Genomic DNA, 16,450 nt, shown 5'->3' with positions numbered 1-16,450 from the left:
TGAATTAAGATTTATCATTCTTTCAATATATTGATCTCAATTATTTCTCATAATTTGACTTCTGTGTCAGTAAACTTTTGGGGGAAGAAATGCTCTGTCTTATTCTTTTACTTTAAGATAATTTGGTGCAGAGAGATACATAAAAGTTTTCTCAGATGCGAAGATTTATGACCAGACATGATGAATGGAGTCCTATAAAAACCCAAGGACTGAAGTTATAACAATCATGGGGCTGAACCCCCACCCTGTCCAGTTATTGTGAAATTGAGCTGCAAATTGCTCCAGACTCAATGGCTGAAAATAGCAAACACTTATTTTCATTCACAGATCTGTTCTTCCGCTGTAATTCTGTGGGACCAGACTGGAATGTAGGCTGCCAGAACATTCGGGTGTTCCTCCACGATCCCATTCTAGTGCCTGGAATGAAGCAACAGTAAGCCCCTGTGTTATTAATATTAATTGTCAATGTGACTGAGTGAAGAGGCTCCTAAAGAAGTAATTGGATCATGGGGATACCACATTCATCAGCTGACTGTGCTCTGGGGAGCCAAGGCCTAGTTGGAAGAGGGAGATCACTGGCAGTGTGACTTTGTAAGGCTAAGCATAGCTCTTGTTTATGCTCTTCCCCTATGTTCCAGCAGTGGGAAAGTTAACTAATACACTGCCTATGGTGTGTGTTTCTCAAGGTGATAGTGACAGTATGAGAAGCCAAGAAGATGTGTGTTTGTGGCCTTTGCTACCAACATACCTGCTGACATTCTACTGGTCTAAGTGATTCACATGATCAAGGTAACATCAGTGGGGTGGAGACTTACATTACAACCAAAGTGGCAGGGAAGTATAAAGTTGCATGGCAAATAGTATGAATATATTTTCCCAATAAAAATATCAATAGTGTACCTCACATAACTAGAGAAAAAAAATCCTAACATCTATTTAGAACAAGAAGAGGCCTAGGATAGTAAAAAACAATTTTGGGTAAGAAAGGCAAGTAAGAAGACATCACAATCCCTGTCTTTAAATCATACTACAATGTTCCTGTGATTAAAAACAGTATGGTCTACATGGTAAAAAAAAAAAAAAATAAAATAAACCTGAAGATCAGTGGAATAGATTTGATGATTCAGAAACTCCTCCAAACAAATTCAGCTACTTTATCTTTGATAAAAGGGCCAAATATATGCACTCTGCTGGAAAACTGACTTTCACCATCCTGAAGACTAAAATTAGACTCATGTCTTTCACCATGCACTAAACTAAAATTCAAATGGATCAGAGATCTACACATTAAAACAGAAACACAATGGAAGAGAGAATAGGTAGAACTCTTGAAGACATAGGTGTAGGAAAAGGCTTTATGAATAAACCCTAAACTATAAGGAAAATATTATAAAGAATCAACAACTGGAATCTCATTAAAAAGATTTCACACATCAAAAGAAATTATCAACAGAGTGAAGATATATCCCACAGAGTGGGAAAAAATTTGCATGTTCTTCCTCTGACAAAGGACAAATATCTAGAATGTATAAAGAACTAAAAGCAAATCATACCTCCTTACTTGAAATGCTCAATCCAAAAGTGGGCATCTAAAGTGAGTAAGCACTTCTCAGATGAAGGGGTAGAAGTGGCAAATAAATATATGAAAAAATATTCAACATCACCGATCACTCAACAGATGCAATTTAAAACAATACAGAGATTCCATCTTGTCCCAGAAAGAGTGTCTACTACCGGGGCTGGGGATTTAGCTCAGCGGCACAGCACCTGCCTTGCAAGCGCAAGGTTGTGAGTTCAATTCCTGGTACTGGAAGAAAAACAAAACAAAACAAAACACACACAAAAAAGAGTGGCTATTATCAAGAATCAACCAATAACAAGTGCTGGCAGGGCTGTGTGAAAAACACTTCTCCACTGTTGGTGGGAGTGTAGACTGATGCAACCACTGTGGAAATCAGTGTGGAGATTCCTCAAAAACTAAAACCAGAGACTTCATTTGACCCAGCTATGCTCCTTCTTTGTATCCTCCTGAAAGAACTTAAAGCATGATACCAGAGATACATGCACACCCATTTTTATAGCAGCACAGTTTGTAATCGTTAAATCTTGGAAACAACCCCAATGCCCATCAACCAAGTAATGGATGAAAAAGATGTGGGTTTTTTTATACAATGGAGTACTACTCAGCCATAAAGAAGGATAAACTTGAGATATTTATAGGTAAATAGATAGGCCTTGAGAACATAATCTTAAGTGAAATAAATTGAACACACACACGTGTAAATAGCACATTGTTTCTGTGGGATGAGAAGCCAAAAGTCTAAATAAGGACCAGAATGTATATTTGATGAGATAGGAAGAAAATTCTCATTGGGAAGGGGAGTTAGGGTGGTGGGAGAAGGAAAAGAAGGAAAGGAAAAGGAAAAAAAAAGATAAAAAATAAAAAGATAGAGACAAACCTTTTGTAAATAAAGAGGGGCTTACAATCAGCCTGTAGCTATTCAGCTATACTTGGTGAAAAAAATCACCCAAGATACTCTGCACTGGAACAACTAGAAGACCCCTGATCAGATTAAAGAATGTGGTGCAGCGTCAAAAGTAGACTTTTCCTCCTCAACCTCCATATAACTATGCAGTCATAGCTTCTTCAAGAACTCACATTTATGGCAGATACTCCCAAGAACCTACTGAAACCTTTTCTCGGTTTCCAGGAGGATAGATTGCTTGTGGCTGGTAGTGAAGATGGTGCAGTTCAGCTCTTTCATATAAGCGGGAGGGCTCCCCTCAGGCAGTTTGAAGCTCACAGAAAAGCAGTTCACAGCATAGATTTTACAGCTGATAAATACCATGTGATCTCTGGGACTGATGATTATAACATTAAATTATGGGATATACCAGACTCCAAGGCAATTCTGACATTCAGAAAACATTCTGATTATGTGAAGTGTGAATGTGCTAGTGAACTGAACCTGGATCTCTGTGTAACAGGGTAAGATGCTTGATGCATGAAAAACTAAGAGTGCTCTTTCTGTTGAGAAGGGGCAGCCGGTGGAGAGTGTCCTGCTTTTCCCAGCTGGAGGTCTTCTGATGACTTCAGGAAGTCATTATGTTAAAGTTTGGGACATGTTAAAAGCAGGACAGCCGTGAAACATAGTCACAAAACTTTGACATGTTTATGTCTGAGCAACTCTGGATAGAGGTTACGTTCTGGCTCACTGGAGAGGAAGATAAAAGTATATAGCACAACTTCCTACAAAGTAGTCCACAGTTTTGCTTATGCAGCTTCAATTTTGAGTTTTGTACTTTCACATGAAGATGAGATGGTAGTGGTGGGTGTGACCAATGGAATTCTGAGTGTTAAACATCGGAACTCTGAAGCAAAGAAGGATTCTCTTCCAAGGAGAAGAAGGCCTGCATACCAAATCTTTATTAAAGGAAAAAACTACATGAAGAAATGGGATGAAATTTTGATCAACAAGCCAACAAAGAAACACCTAGAATTGTGGGGCTGGGGATTTAGCTCAGCGGCACAGTGCCTGCCTGGTAAGCACGAGGTCATGGGTTTGATTCCCGGTACCAGAAAAAAACCAAAAAGAAAAAAAAAAAAAAAAAAAAGAACACTGAACACCAATATTGTATGACAGGGATCTGAAAAATTTTAGGATCACTAAGGTACTTGATGGAGTCCTTGAACCTAGTTGCATAATAAAGACCCCAGAAGTTATTTTGCATCATAAAAGAGCTAAATTGAAGAGAAGTCCTTGCAAATACACTGGCAGGTCTGGATGAGAAGGAAATTACTGTGTTGTTAATTTTTTGATAAGGAATCTGTCTCAGCCGAGATTTGGAATTGCTTTGATCAATGCTGCTGAAATAATTATTGATATATATCTGCCTGTGATTGGTCAGTCACCTGTATACAGTCACCTGTATAAAAAGGTTTTAGTACTTGAAGGACTATCAGACAGAGACCGATTACCAAAGAGAACACCCAGAAACCTTGGGGATGGTGGACATGCTTTTTGCCACCAAGACAGGGAAAGAAAGCACTTCTATGTTAGAACCTAGATCTGCTGAATTTCTAGAGAAGAAAATGGAATCATAGTATCTGCTCAATAAGACAAAAGAGAATTAGTTTAGAATAGATTAAACTATTAATTATTAGAAAGACACTCTCTTGGAAACATTTAAAAAGCTGTCACAGAAGTGATTTTATAAACAAGACTGGGATAACTTTGATGGGAAAATAAGAACCCGTTTTAAGACACAGTTTTCCATGTAACTGAATTATTGTGTGCCATCCTCAGCTGGAAGACGTCAGGTGTCTTGGTCTCGGTGTTTTCCTCCCTTGGATGAGTTGATGTTGATATTAGTCCAACACAGTTCTATATCAGCAGCTGGGGAGACAGTCAGGTGGGGGTTTGGGTAGGAAGCCTCTGGACCGGGATCCAACTGGAAGTCCTGCCAGAGCAACCCTGGTTTGGGGGTTTTGTTTCCTTATTCTAGCATAGAAAACAGCAAAAACATGGCAACAAGAAGACTTTTTCAGTCAGTGTTCTTGGGATTCCCAGGCTCCTGCTTTGCTCATCCCCCATCCTTGATGGCGTTGCTGATTTGGAGGCTATGCTCTCCTTCAGCTGGTGGGGGGCTGTGTTCCAAGTGTGTAGCTCCTCAGCTGCTCAGCTTGGAGTCATTGATACTGGGCAAGTATTTGGAATATGAGGCAGACTGGATGCCTACAACCTGTACTCTCCTCTCCAGGTTTTTCTCTCTCTTTTCTTAATCTTGACTGTTTCCTTATTTGCATAGTCTACAGGTAGACCTTATTGGACCACTGTCTTCCCTTGCTTTCCGTATGCAGCCTTTATACCAAGTTTTGACCATCCTTCAGGTCAGGAACTGAGGAAGATTTGTCATTTCTCCTCTAATACATATCTTTTCAGCCCTATATTTGGAGCTCATAGCTACCTAATCATCTGAAAAACTATTTTCTCTGATCCATATGTAGATTGTTTTCCTCTAGTTCGTCATAATCATCTTGTTCAGAACTCCAAACCAGAGAAGCTTGCTTTGAAATGAAGTTGTGTTTTTGAAAGTTCAGTGCGAACCACATGTTTTATAAAGGTTCTTATTTAAGGGCTGGGGATTTAGCTCAGCGGCAAAGCGCCTGCCTGGCAAGTGCAAGGTCGTGAGTTCAGTTCCCGGTACCGGAGAAAAACCAAAAAAATAAAAAAATAAAAAAAAAATAAAGGTTCTTATTTAAAAAAAAAAAATCATTGTGGGGAAAAGGGTAAGAAAACTAAAGAATGCAAAGACCAACAAAGACCACATAAACTGATTAAATGAAATTATGCATGGGGGGCTGGGGATTTAGCTCAGCGGCAAAAAAGCTCCTGCCTGGCAAGCGCAAAGTCGTGAGTTCGGTTCCCGGTACTGGAGAAAAACCAAAAAAAAAAAAAGAAATTATATATGGAATTCATAAGGTTCAGTATTCAACTAATAAGATTTCTAGAGAGAAGTAATAAAATAAAATTAAAATTGTAAATTAAACAAGGGACTATCTAAGAATCAAATAACAAGCATTCCTTGATTGAAATGATCCCAGTAAGAATCCAAATTCATGAATGATAAGGGCAGTATTCAGTTGTTGTATCCTGACATCCCAGAATTTCAGGGATAAAAGTCTTAAAACTCTCACAAGGAAGGAACAGATCATATATCCATACAGAGAATGAGTACAACAAACGTCTTTGGCCATTTCAAAAGGCAAGGCTGAAGAGAAGAAAGAGAAAGATTTTGGCCACTTGGGATGAAAAAAATTTTCAGTCTAAGCAAGGGATAAATGAATGATCATGAGTGCTAAGAACATTTGGGTTTAAAAGTTGTCTATGTATGAACTTTTGTGCTCCATTCTTGGGAACCTACCAGATGATGTGATCCATCTAAATAAGGACATAATTCATGGTAAAAACAGAGATAATGAGGCATCACAGATACATTGGACAGGCCCAGGGAATTCCCAGGGGACAGCTGTGTCAGGGAGCATGAAGAGTGTACCGTTCAACGCGGGACAAGAAACCTGAGGGTTTCTGGAGCATGTTTGCTTTTCTAAAAGCATATAATATTCTTACCCAAAATATATGAGTTTGGGGTAAAATGTTTTAATAGGTACATAGGAAACTAAGCAAAAACACTGAACTTGCTAACTTCAGGGGAAAAGTAAAAACAAGTTGAAGAAGACTTTGAAATGTAGAAAGAACATTTAGAACATTCTGCTGTATCTGTAAACAATATTTAAGCAGTCATGGTAATAAAGGCACTAAATATTGATTTAGGCAAAATTGTTTTACAACCCTACGGAGAAATTGAGTGGCAGCATTTATATTTGTGTGTTAAGGGAGAGGGTTAAGCGTGTGTGATTTTTTCTTCCATTGCAGGTTGATGGGTAATGTCTAAAACTGAACAGCTGAGAAAGATTAATGTTATTATTGATAAAGTTGAGGATAAATACCAGAAGTAATGAGTGAGAGACTTGTGTTTTTTCCTGAGGGACAAAAATGTTGAGTATGGACGGCCAAAGAATAACTGATTTGAATGTTATTGTATATTGCAAAATATATCCATTTTGCTGTTGTGTAAATCAATATTAGTGAAAACTAAAATAAGATAAAATACTCAAAAGGCTTCTGAAAATCAGACATGATGACATGATATACCTTTATTAAGCTGCTTATATTTATTAATATGGCCTCCATAGTTAGAAATGAAGAGGGCTAGAATATTATAGTAGGAACCAAAGATAATAGAATTCTTGTTATAGTCCTGTTGTTAACTACCAGTCTGAAATAGGACAAGTCATTTGCCTACTTAAATCAGCAACTTGTTCATCTGTAAAAGAGAACAGTAGTTTCTGCTCGCTCCATAGAGATCTATGAAGCTCATGCATTTGAAAAAATATTACTCTATCATTGCTGTTTCATTAAGGATAATTACTGTTTTCAAAGATCTGACTCACTAGGCTTAATATGTGGATGTTTTTAGATGAACTACACTCACCTTTTTCAAAGAGATTTACTTCTCCTTCCTCACATTATTCATCTACAATGTTACATCTATCCATCCATCCATCAACCCATCCATCCATTCATCCTGCATGGATCCATCCATCTATCCTTTCACCTACCCATACATCCTTCCAACCATCCACTTGTTTCCCAAAGAACAAAGAATCATGCTTTGGATGTTGGACCCAGGGTCGTTTCTCTTTGTAATGTGGCCTGTCACCATGCCTCTTTGTCTACATGGGTTTGCTCTTGCTGTCTGTATAAGGAAAAAAAACCAGAAGCATAAATATTTAACCTTCAAAAAGGGACTCATTTACTGGAAGTCTGACTGTATGAAGCAGAGTTATAAATCTTTCTGAGGTATTTCAATATGCATAAGAGAATGAAACCACATGAATGACAGGGCTAACTTTAACCTTTGATTGTTTAAAAGCACAGCTTTTTTCCTCCCTTTTAAAAAAATTGAGCCTCTGAATATATACACTACTGTCAGACTTTCACGATGAAATTTAGCCTTTAAAATGGCCCCTCCTATCCCCTACCCTACTTTGAAATTTTTATTCGAGACTGCCAAGGAGCTGAAAGGAAATTATCCTTTCTAGCTGCCTATAGGTTTTTTTATGCTGGGAGAGAACATTCTGCTCATGATATACTGAAAGGGAAATTCTCCTTCTCTGGTGTCCTGTCAATAAGAAGTGAACAGAAGGAGGATCTCAGCAAAAGGATAGGAAAAAGATTCCTGTAGATTGAAGTACATTGTGCTATTCATGGATTATTTCTGTGGCTGTATTTAATTAAAAGCACATTAGCCAGTGAAGAGGAATTGAATCCATTCTGTGTACACAATGCTATCTTCAATTCTAAGACCAAATTTAATCTAAGTAGATGCAGAAGTTGAATAAAAATGCTTACATACTCAAACTTTCAAGAAAACTATAGCTGAAGCTGTGAGAAGGGATGCAGAGACTGGTGGATTTCTAGTGTAAATGGTTTTATGTAATGCTTTACTTAACCATTTGGACCTTCTTTGCTTTTCATATTCTACTCATGAGAAAAATGAAAGTCAAAGTGTTTAACTTGCCCAGAATATTCACTTGGGTAGGGACGGAGCCTAGGGATCTTTTATATCTCACCTGAGATCTTCCCACCTCCTGACTTTCATTTGGATTTATGTCAACAAAGAGTAATGATCCAGTGATTGACCCTGACTTTAGGACATTTAAATATTTTCAATTAAAAGAGATAATTTTACTATCTTTTCAAATATGTAATTTACTTTATTACATCTATAGACCGGTAGATTTAAAATTATGTTGAATTTAGTACAAGCTCTGATTTGGAAGATAATGTTGCACCAGGTGAAATATCTGCTATAAATGTTGAAGATTTATATCTCGCACGTTCTCCAATTCTTCCTCTTTCTGTAGTACTTCCCACCTGAACATGATGCCATTTATAAGCTGTTACTCAAAATAAATATTAGAGCTTGTCCCTTAGTCCCGTCTTTCCCTTATTCCCTAAGCAGGCAACATCCTGACATCCTCTCCGTATTTATATCACCTGTCAACTCCCCCTCATCTCTTCATCTTTGGTGTCTTTGTTCTTTTCTGCATCATCTTCTCTCCTTTGACTCTGTATTATTCTAGGTTGTCCAGACAAAGGGAACTAATGAGACAGACAGAAAACAAAAAAGGAAGAAAAGGAGGGAGGAAGGAAGGAAAGGAGGCAGGAAGGTAGGAGAGAAGGAAGGCAAGAAGGAAGGAAGGAAGGAAGGAAGGAAGGAAGGAAGGAAGGAAGGAAGGAAGGAAGGAAAGAAGGAAGGAAAGGAGGCAGGAAAAAAGGAAGGCAAGAAGGAAGGAAGGGATGAAGGAAGGATGGAAAGAAGGAAGGAATAAAAGAAAGAGGCAAGGACTGAAGGAAGAAGGAAATGAAGGAATGAAGGGGAAGGAAAGAGGAATTGGTAGACAGGAGATCTACTGTCTGTTAAGTGGAGAACCACAGAATGTGAAGGTTTCATTCAGTTTGAGTCTAAAATCCTGAGAATTTGGCTGATGATGTAGTTCCCAGAAACCAAAGGCCTGAATACTGAGTGGGGACTAGTGATACAAGTTATGTACTTTGAAAGTGCAAAGCATAAGAGGCTCAGATGTCTGAAGGCAGGAGAAGATGGACAGAGGGAGAGAGAATTGGCACTTCCTCCTCCTTTGGGTCTTATTTGGGTCCTCCACGGATTGAATGATGCCACCCCTTTTGAAGAGGGTGAATCTTATTTACTGAATCTATTAGTTCAAATGCTAGAATCTTCCAGAACACCCTCACATATGCAGCCAGACATCTTGTTTAAACAGCCCTGGGGGCATCCCTTAGCCCAGTCAGGTTGACACAAGAAACTGACCATCGCAGACCTTAAGGAGATAGCCTAGGAGCTTTTACATTTCCCTGATCGTGTTCCATACAGAAGTTCTGAATATCTTTCTCAAACACAAATAATATTGTTTTCAACTCTCTCAAGGGTTCTAAAGTCTTTTACAGTAATCTCAAGCTCTATCACAGCCACAAAATCCTGCATTGCCTTTTCTCCTCCACCCTTACCCCGCCTCTCTGCCCCTTCCCCTTGAGGCCCTGTCTACACTGCGCTTGGCTGTCTCGTGAGCATGCTAGAGCCTTTCCTCATCTGATCCTTCATGCCACAAGTTCCCTCTGCTGGAGATGCTCTTCCCTCTCCAACCCTGCTCAATGCCAGGATCCAAGAAGATGATGAATTTCCTACTGAAATTAGCCACCATCCCATTTCTCTACGCCCTAACTCATCTCAACAGCAAGAATGACAGTCTGAAGTTACCTTGATCAAATCATTTGGTGATCTTTAGAAGGTCCTGCCTGCTATTTTCTGCTATGACTAGCAATAAGAACAGTACTGGGCAGGCTGGGGATTGAGCTCAGCAGCACAGTGCCTGCCTGGCAAGTGTGAGGTCATGAGTTCAATTCCCAGTTTTGGAAAAAATAAAAATAAAAAAACAACAGTGCTGGGCAGTGAGAAGTTATAGAATAAATATGTATTGGCTGGGTGCATGAGTATGAGTAGGATCCTCCAAATGTGGCAACGGTGGAGAAGAGTGAATAATAGACCTGTGAGCTCACTTGGTCGAGTTCTTGCCAGTTGTTCCTTCTGGATTCCACTGCTTGACTTTAAGATTCCGGTGGCTGTGAACAGATCCTTAAAAGAAAACAATCTGTCCACTGCCCCCTTTTTAAGGCAGTGTGTACCTGAAGGGCCCCAAGTCGATGCCCACTTCTCTTATTATTCTGAGTTTACATAGCAGACATGAACTGACCATTTGCTCTGTGCCAGGTGTGAGTAAGAAACTCAATACCTGCACAAAGTATAGTCTTCTTCAGGGTAGCTCAGAAGATAAGATGAATACTGCAACCAGCTGCTGTGGGTTAAATCCCAGCCCCGCCTCTTACTGTCTGTGTTGTGCAGAGCCAATAGCTCATCTCTATTTTACTCGGTTTCTTCTTGTACACTGCGGGGAAGAAAAGAATAATACCTACCTCATAGGATGATCGTGATTTGATGAGTTCATATTTGTCTCTTCTTAAAGTCTGGCATAAAGTAACTGCTGTGAAAATACCAAAACATACATCAAAGAATTCCCTTCTTTTAGAAGCCTATAGACTCTTGTAGTTATTCCTGCTGTGGTTTTAAGCTTCCTTGAAACTCGTCTTACTTACCACATTCATATTCTTCCTGCTCAGTCCCTGGATATCTTTGCTCCCTGCATCTCATACTTTGCTTCTGATCGGCTGTTAGCCTTTGCACACCCCAGTGTCTCCTCCATGATTTAAAAGCACAGTGAATGAATGGATGAGCAAATAGATGAATGAACAAACAAATAAATGAATAGGTACAATGAGCAGGCCAATCTCTCCAAGCTCAATTCAACATGCTAGGCTCTGCAGCTGCTGTCTTCCCTCATCTCCATTTCCTACTCACCATTTTCAAACATCTCTTAATATTTCTGATCTGGGATTTCTTGCTGTAGCTCTTCTGAGCTCTACCTGCACAGGGTGGTTTTCTAGTACCATCACACCCCTTCCTTAAAGCTTATATAGCTGAACTTTTACTTGAATCAATTTTTATGAGACACTTCCAGCGTCTGACAATACATACAACTACGACTTTCTTCCAGCATTTTTGTAGTTCCCCTGCAATTAAGGTTCTGAGAGCCGGCACAGGATTTGGGAAGTCCTATTTTTTAACCAATGGTACTTGTTATAAAAGTTTGACCTCTAAACCAAACCTGCAAGGAGGTGGCAGTGTTTCATTTTTGTAGGTTTGGCTACTAGGAACAAATAACTTGTATAAAACACATTGTTCACTTAGTGTTGCTACTTAAGACAGGCGCAGACCTACATGGTGTCATGCAACTGGGCGCTGGGACTAAGAGTGAAACAGAATGCCCTGGAGTGTTTCTTCAAACTGCAGATACTTTTAGTGAAACAGAGACCTTCCCTTGGAGATGGGGATGATTATACAGATTAATTACATCTCTGATATCCCAGAAGTAAATATAATCATAGTTCAGTTTGAGTATTCAACCTGTCCCTAATACTTCATCAGAAGATAAAGTTTAAGAATTTTTTATTACATTTGCATATTGTCCTGGTTACTTTTCTCTAGTTGCTGAGACAAAACACCTGACACCGAAAATTAAGGAAGGAAAGGTTGATTGAGCTCATAGTTTGTAGAGGGTTCAGTCCATAGTGAGCTGGTTCCAAGGCAGGGTGGCACATGGCAGAATGCAACAGTTCAAGATGGTAGAAGACAGTAAAAGCAACAAGAGCAAAGAGTGGGGGTGGAGGCAAGCCTCTTTTCTTCCTTTATATTGTAAGCAGGCTACTGTCCCCTAAGAGGAGTGAGCCCTGACACCATCTCCATACCCTCTTCTTCTACCGGATGAGGATGTTTACAAAGTGAGGACCCTAGGTTCCCACTGAGTCACTTCATTAAACTTCTAAACATCTCAAGTTGACACAATGTGTCAACTATCATACTTATGTATAAGTACAATTTGATTTCTGGTTAAACAAACAAAATTATTTCTTTTTTATAAACTCATTTAAAAGAGTCATCATACTGGTATGGCTATTTCAGTTCTCTTTTTTTTTTATTTTAAAGAGAAAAGAGCCAAAGCATATTAACAAACACAGAGACATAAAACAATATAAAAACAATACAGAATTTCAGGCAAAGTGATAGGAAACTAACAATGGTTGTTGTATTACATATTGCTATCTTCAAATTGGTTATCCAGATAAACAAATATAGGCATATAAGATTGATCAACAAATATTAACTGTTTCTTTCAATAAAGCAATAGTCAAGAGTAGCACAATTGTCTTAACTATCTTGGGTATACATATATAGATATATTCCCTTTCTTTCTTATCTCTTTTCCTTATTTGAGTTCTAAATGGGATTTCAGATTTAATTTAAACAGCAAAATGTTAGGCTTTTCTCAGAGTCACTGAGGGGTGCCATATTTCTTCTACCAGCTAAACATGTTCTACCAATATCAAATGACTTCCAAAAAGAAACTATAGGAATTTGGGTTGGAAAAATGAAAGCCATACCAAAATGGAACATAGAATTTATAGACTTTACTCCTTACAAAGATTTTCCTTTAAATCTGGATCATTATTTTAATAAACAACAAACTGACCTCCCTGATATGTTAAGTAATCACAAACTAACAATAAAATGGAAGAATTGAGGGGCAGCTAGAGGAAGGTAAACTGAGAATGACATGCATTACAAAGTGAGAACCTTGCAGCAAATATGATTGATAAGCAGCAACAACCACATTTATAAAGACTAGTAATTATAGAAAAGGAATTCTCTAGGGCCATTTAGTGCAGGGGTAAACTGACTTTCAGCAAACTTTTCTCTTATAGACTAATGATAAATTTTGTATTCAATATCAGGATTTTTATAGGTATTTCATTTTTTAATATGTGTTAATAATATATTTCACAGTTAACAAGTGCTCCATCCCCAAATAAAATCAGTATATTTGTCTATTCAAAGCATTAAGCTTTAATCATCAGAAAATTTACTTATGAGAAATATGTTACCTTCCAGTAACACTGCATAACCATAGCAAAGGAATAGCAATTAATTAAAACAAAGCAATAATATCCAGCTTCCCTGCCAAGCTGTGTTTGGAAGGCTTTGCACAATCAACTCATGTAATTCTCACAGTCCGTGACAGCCACTACCACTGCCTTCATGTGGGCACTGAAGCACAGAGAAAGTAAGCATTTTGCAAAATTCAAATCTGCGTCCACTGTTACTCTGTGAGCTCTGCATCATGCCATATCTTTGCTCCCAACACTCAAGTTCATGGTTCCACAGTTTGCAGAACTCACTCTGAGTTCCAAGGGTAATAAACATAGTGGTATATAAATACTGGAAACCCTAATGTGGGAAGTGATTATAAATATATTACAGAATTTTAGCATAAACACTCATTTCATTATATTGTGCAAGATCTAATTAGAAACAACATTGCAATGCACTTAGCCTTCATAAATGAATACATGATTTCATGAAATAGCATTTTAGATGTTGCATCTTAAGTGAAACAAACATTCTGTCAGAGAAGGAAATGGGAGACCAAATGCTAAGAATCCTGAGGATGGTTGGATGGTTAACACATTAAATCAAGTGTTAATTTCTGTGTGTTTTAGGAACTTTGTTCACAGATTCAGACACTTGCTACATTAGATTTAGGGTCTCCCCGCTAGATGCTTGGAAATTCACTTATGAATATTAATCACTAAAATATTAAGAAATGTAAGTTCACAAGAGGCACAATAATGAGCTAGATCATTTACTCATTAAATAGCAATGAATGGACATCTTGTGATACATAAGATTTCTTGCTAAAAGCATATGTGGAGCAGATAAAAGAAACACAGATCTCATTTCTTTTCTCATTCCTACTCTTTCCAATTCCTCAATCATGGCTTCCAAATGCCCATCTTATCCTGCCCTGGCACCTTCTGCCTTCCCTCTTGTTATTCCTTCCCCATCCGACAGACTCCTTAAAGCTACCAAAATATCATTCGGTACTCTCTCCCCTGCAGTCCCTGAACTACCCCTTGTTGTCTCTGCAGAGGACTCTGTTTAACAGCTCAACCTCAATTTCAAGGGTTAAGTGTGGCACCACTTAGAAAACTTCCCCTGGTTCAGGTGCAAGCACGTGATGCTTTGGGTTGGTAACCCTTACCCACTTAATGCCCATTGTTTCTCTTGAAGTTTAGATCAAGTGTCCTCCAAAGGCCTCGTGTGCTCTTAGGCGAGGGTTTTGAGGGTGACTGAACCATGGGGATGACATGGCTGACTTGCCCTTAGAAAGTGGCACGTGGCCTGAAGAGGTGGGTCATTGCGGGCACGACCTAGAAGGCTGCAGCCCCCTCCTCAGCTCCTCCTTTCCCTCTCTGCTTCCTGGTTGCCACAGCACAAGCACCTTTCCTCCACCTGGAACCCTCCATCCATGCCTCTTCTACATGGAGCTGGCAGATCATGCAGTGACTGAGACTACTAAAACTGAGACAAAGTAAATCTCTCCTCCTTCAAGTTCTGGATGTCCAGTGTTGTGGCTCAGTGATGAAGACAGTGGCTGACACAGCTCCTTTAAACATCTTCCTGGTCCTTCTCTTCTTAGCAGTGAGCTCCCGGTATGCAAGGATGGTACCTGTCTTGTTTGTGTTGGATCCCTGGGGCATAGCACATGAGAGGCATTGAATATATTTCTTGAATGAATAAAGGAGTGTGTGGTTTAGTTATGGTCTCTTCTTATTCTGCAGAGGATTCCTCTGATAACCTTCACTCAGGTGTGATACCCATTAGCCACCAAGGCCCACCGATCCCCTCTGAGGTGACAGAATGGCACCTGGATTGCTTGTCTGCTTTTAGCATGCATAACCTCACAAGGACGGGTCCTCCACAGTCTCTAGTTTGTCAATTTTTCCAATCTGAGAATTTTCCTTGGAACTTAAATAGAATCATATTCAATCAAACATTTGATGACCAACCTTTAATAAAGAGAATAAAGCTTTAGAAGCTTTCTGGGAGACCTGGGGAGCTAGCTCTGGGCCCAATACAGACAAATCTCTCATTTGCCAACAAAGCAGTCCCTTCCAGTCCCCAGGCTCTAACACTAGAAAAGGATCTACTGTCACTTGAATCCTTTTTACTGACAATCTCCCTTTACCACCTGGTTTTCAGTAAGTTTGACAGATTTTTTTTTGTGTCAAATCATATTTCTAAGTGTAGAGTGCATATTTTCCCTGTTTTTCATTCTGTCCTTGGTCCAAATTTCTGTTCAAGGCCATTGCACTTCTGCAACAATCAGACTCAAGTGTATTGATATGGAGAAGTGCAGACATAATTACAGGGCATTTATCTGCACTAATTAAAAGGTGTATATCAGTTCTAACAGCTGGGCCCAGAGAATGAGATTGTAGCATCACTGACAGCACACTGTGGATCTGTCACAATTTGCTACATTTCTTTTACATCCTTCCCAGAAAATTTTGCTGGGTAAGGTCCCGAACCTTTCCCTGGAATTGAAGGTTCAGCATCTCTGCCGCAAAAGACTTTCTGTAGGTTCATCGCCTTTTAGTTCTCAATGTACATGTAGCCCAGGCCTCTCCCCTTGTCTGGGACACAGGGCACATGACTGCCCTTACTTGGTGGTTTTTATCCACCTATTGATATTATATGAACTTGAAGTCAGCCAGCATATAACCAGGGTTTAGCCATGGAACCAAGATTTTAGGAAGTGTATTGTTTTCTCTGAAGGAAACAGGTGTTCCCATGATTTACCATCTAAAGATGAAATTGCTCCTGGGAAAAAAAGGGGCAAGAAAGAAAGGGGAAAAGAAAAAAAAGGTACAGTTTTCTGAGAATAGGGTGTGTATCAGTCAGGGTTTACTAGAGGAACAGATATAATACAAGATAAACAAATGTACAAAGAATTACAAGTTTGGCTTACAATGGTCAGCTACGGAGTTGGATGAGGAAGCATGCAGAGGGTGTCTGCACGCTGGAGATTGAAGAGCCCAGCCCCGGGCCTGGAGCTCGCTGCAGTGTCCGTGCAAGTCAGTATCAAAAGGCTGATGGGTCTGCGATGGAATGCTGAAGAATCTACGATGAAGGCCGGAGAGCCAACACCAGAAGGCTGAGGAGTCCAGACGGAAGCCCAACAGTCTGCACCAGAAGCCAGGAAACGACCAAGCTGAAGGTGAAGACTGGAGCTCCTCGGAAGAACCAGCAGCCAGTCCTTCCTCAATTCCTCTTTTTATGCAGTCTACCC

General features: G+C 39.4%; 1 pseudogene; it reads left to right on the top strand.

Moving 5' to 3' along the window:
• Positions 1-290: 290 nt before the first annotated feature.
• Positions 291-4,105, top strand: LOC102018393 (annotated as a pseudogene).
• Positions 4,106-16,450: the final 12,345 nt, after the last annotated feature.

Source organism: Chinchilla lanigera, unplaced genomic scaffold (assembly GCF_000276665.1).
Source record: "Chinchilla lanigera isolate Chin_1 unplaced genomic scaffold, ChiLan1.0 scaffold00015, whole genome shotgun sequence".
Taxonomy (NCBI): Eukaryota; Metazoa; Chordata; class Mammalia; order Rodentia; family Chinchillidae; genus Chinchilla; species Chinchilla lanigera.
Note: the sequence above shows the minus strand (reverse complement) of the source record. Positions and strands in the feature narration are given on the sequence as shown.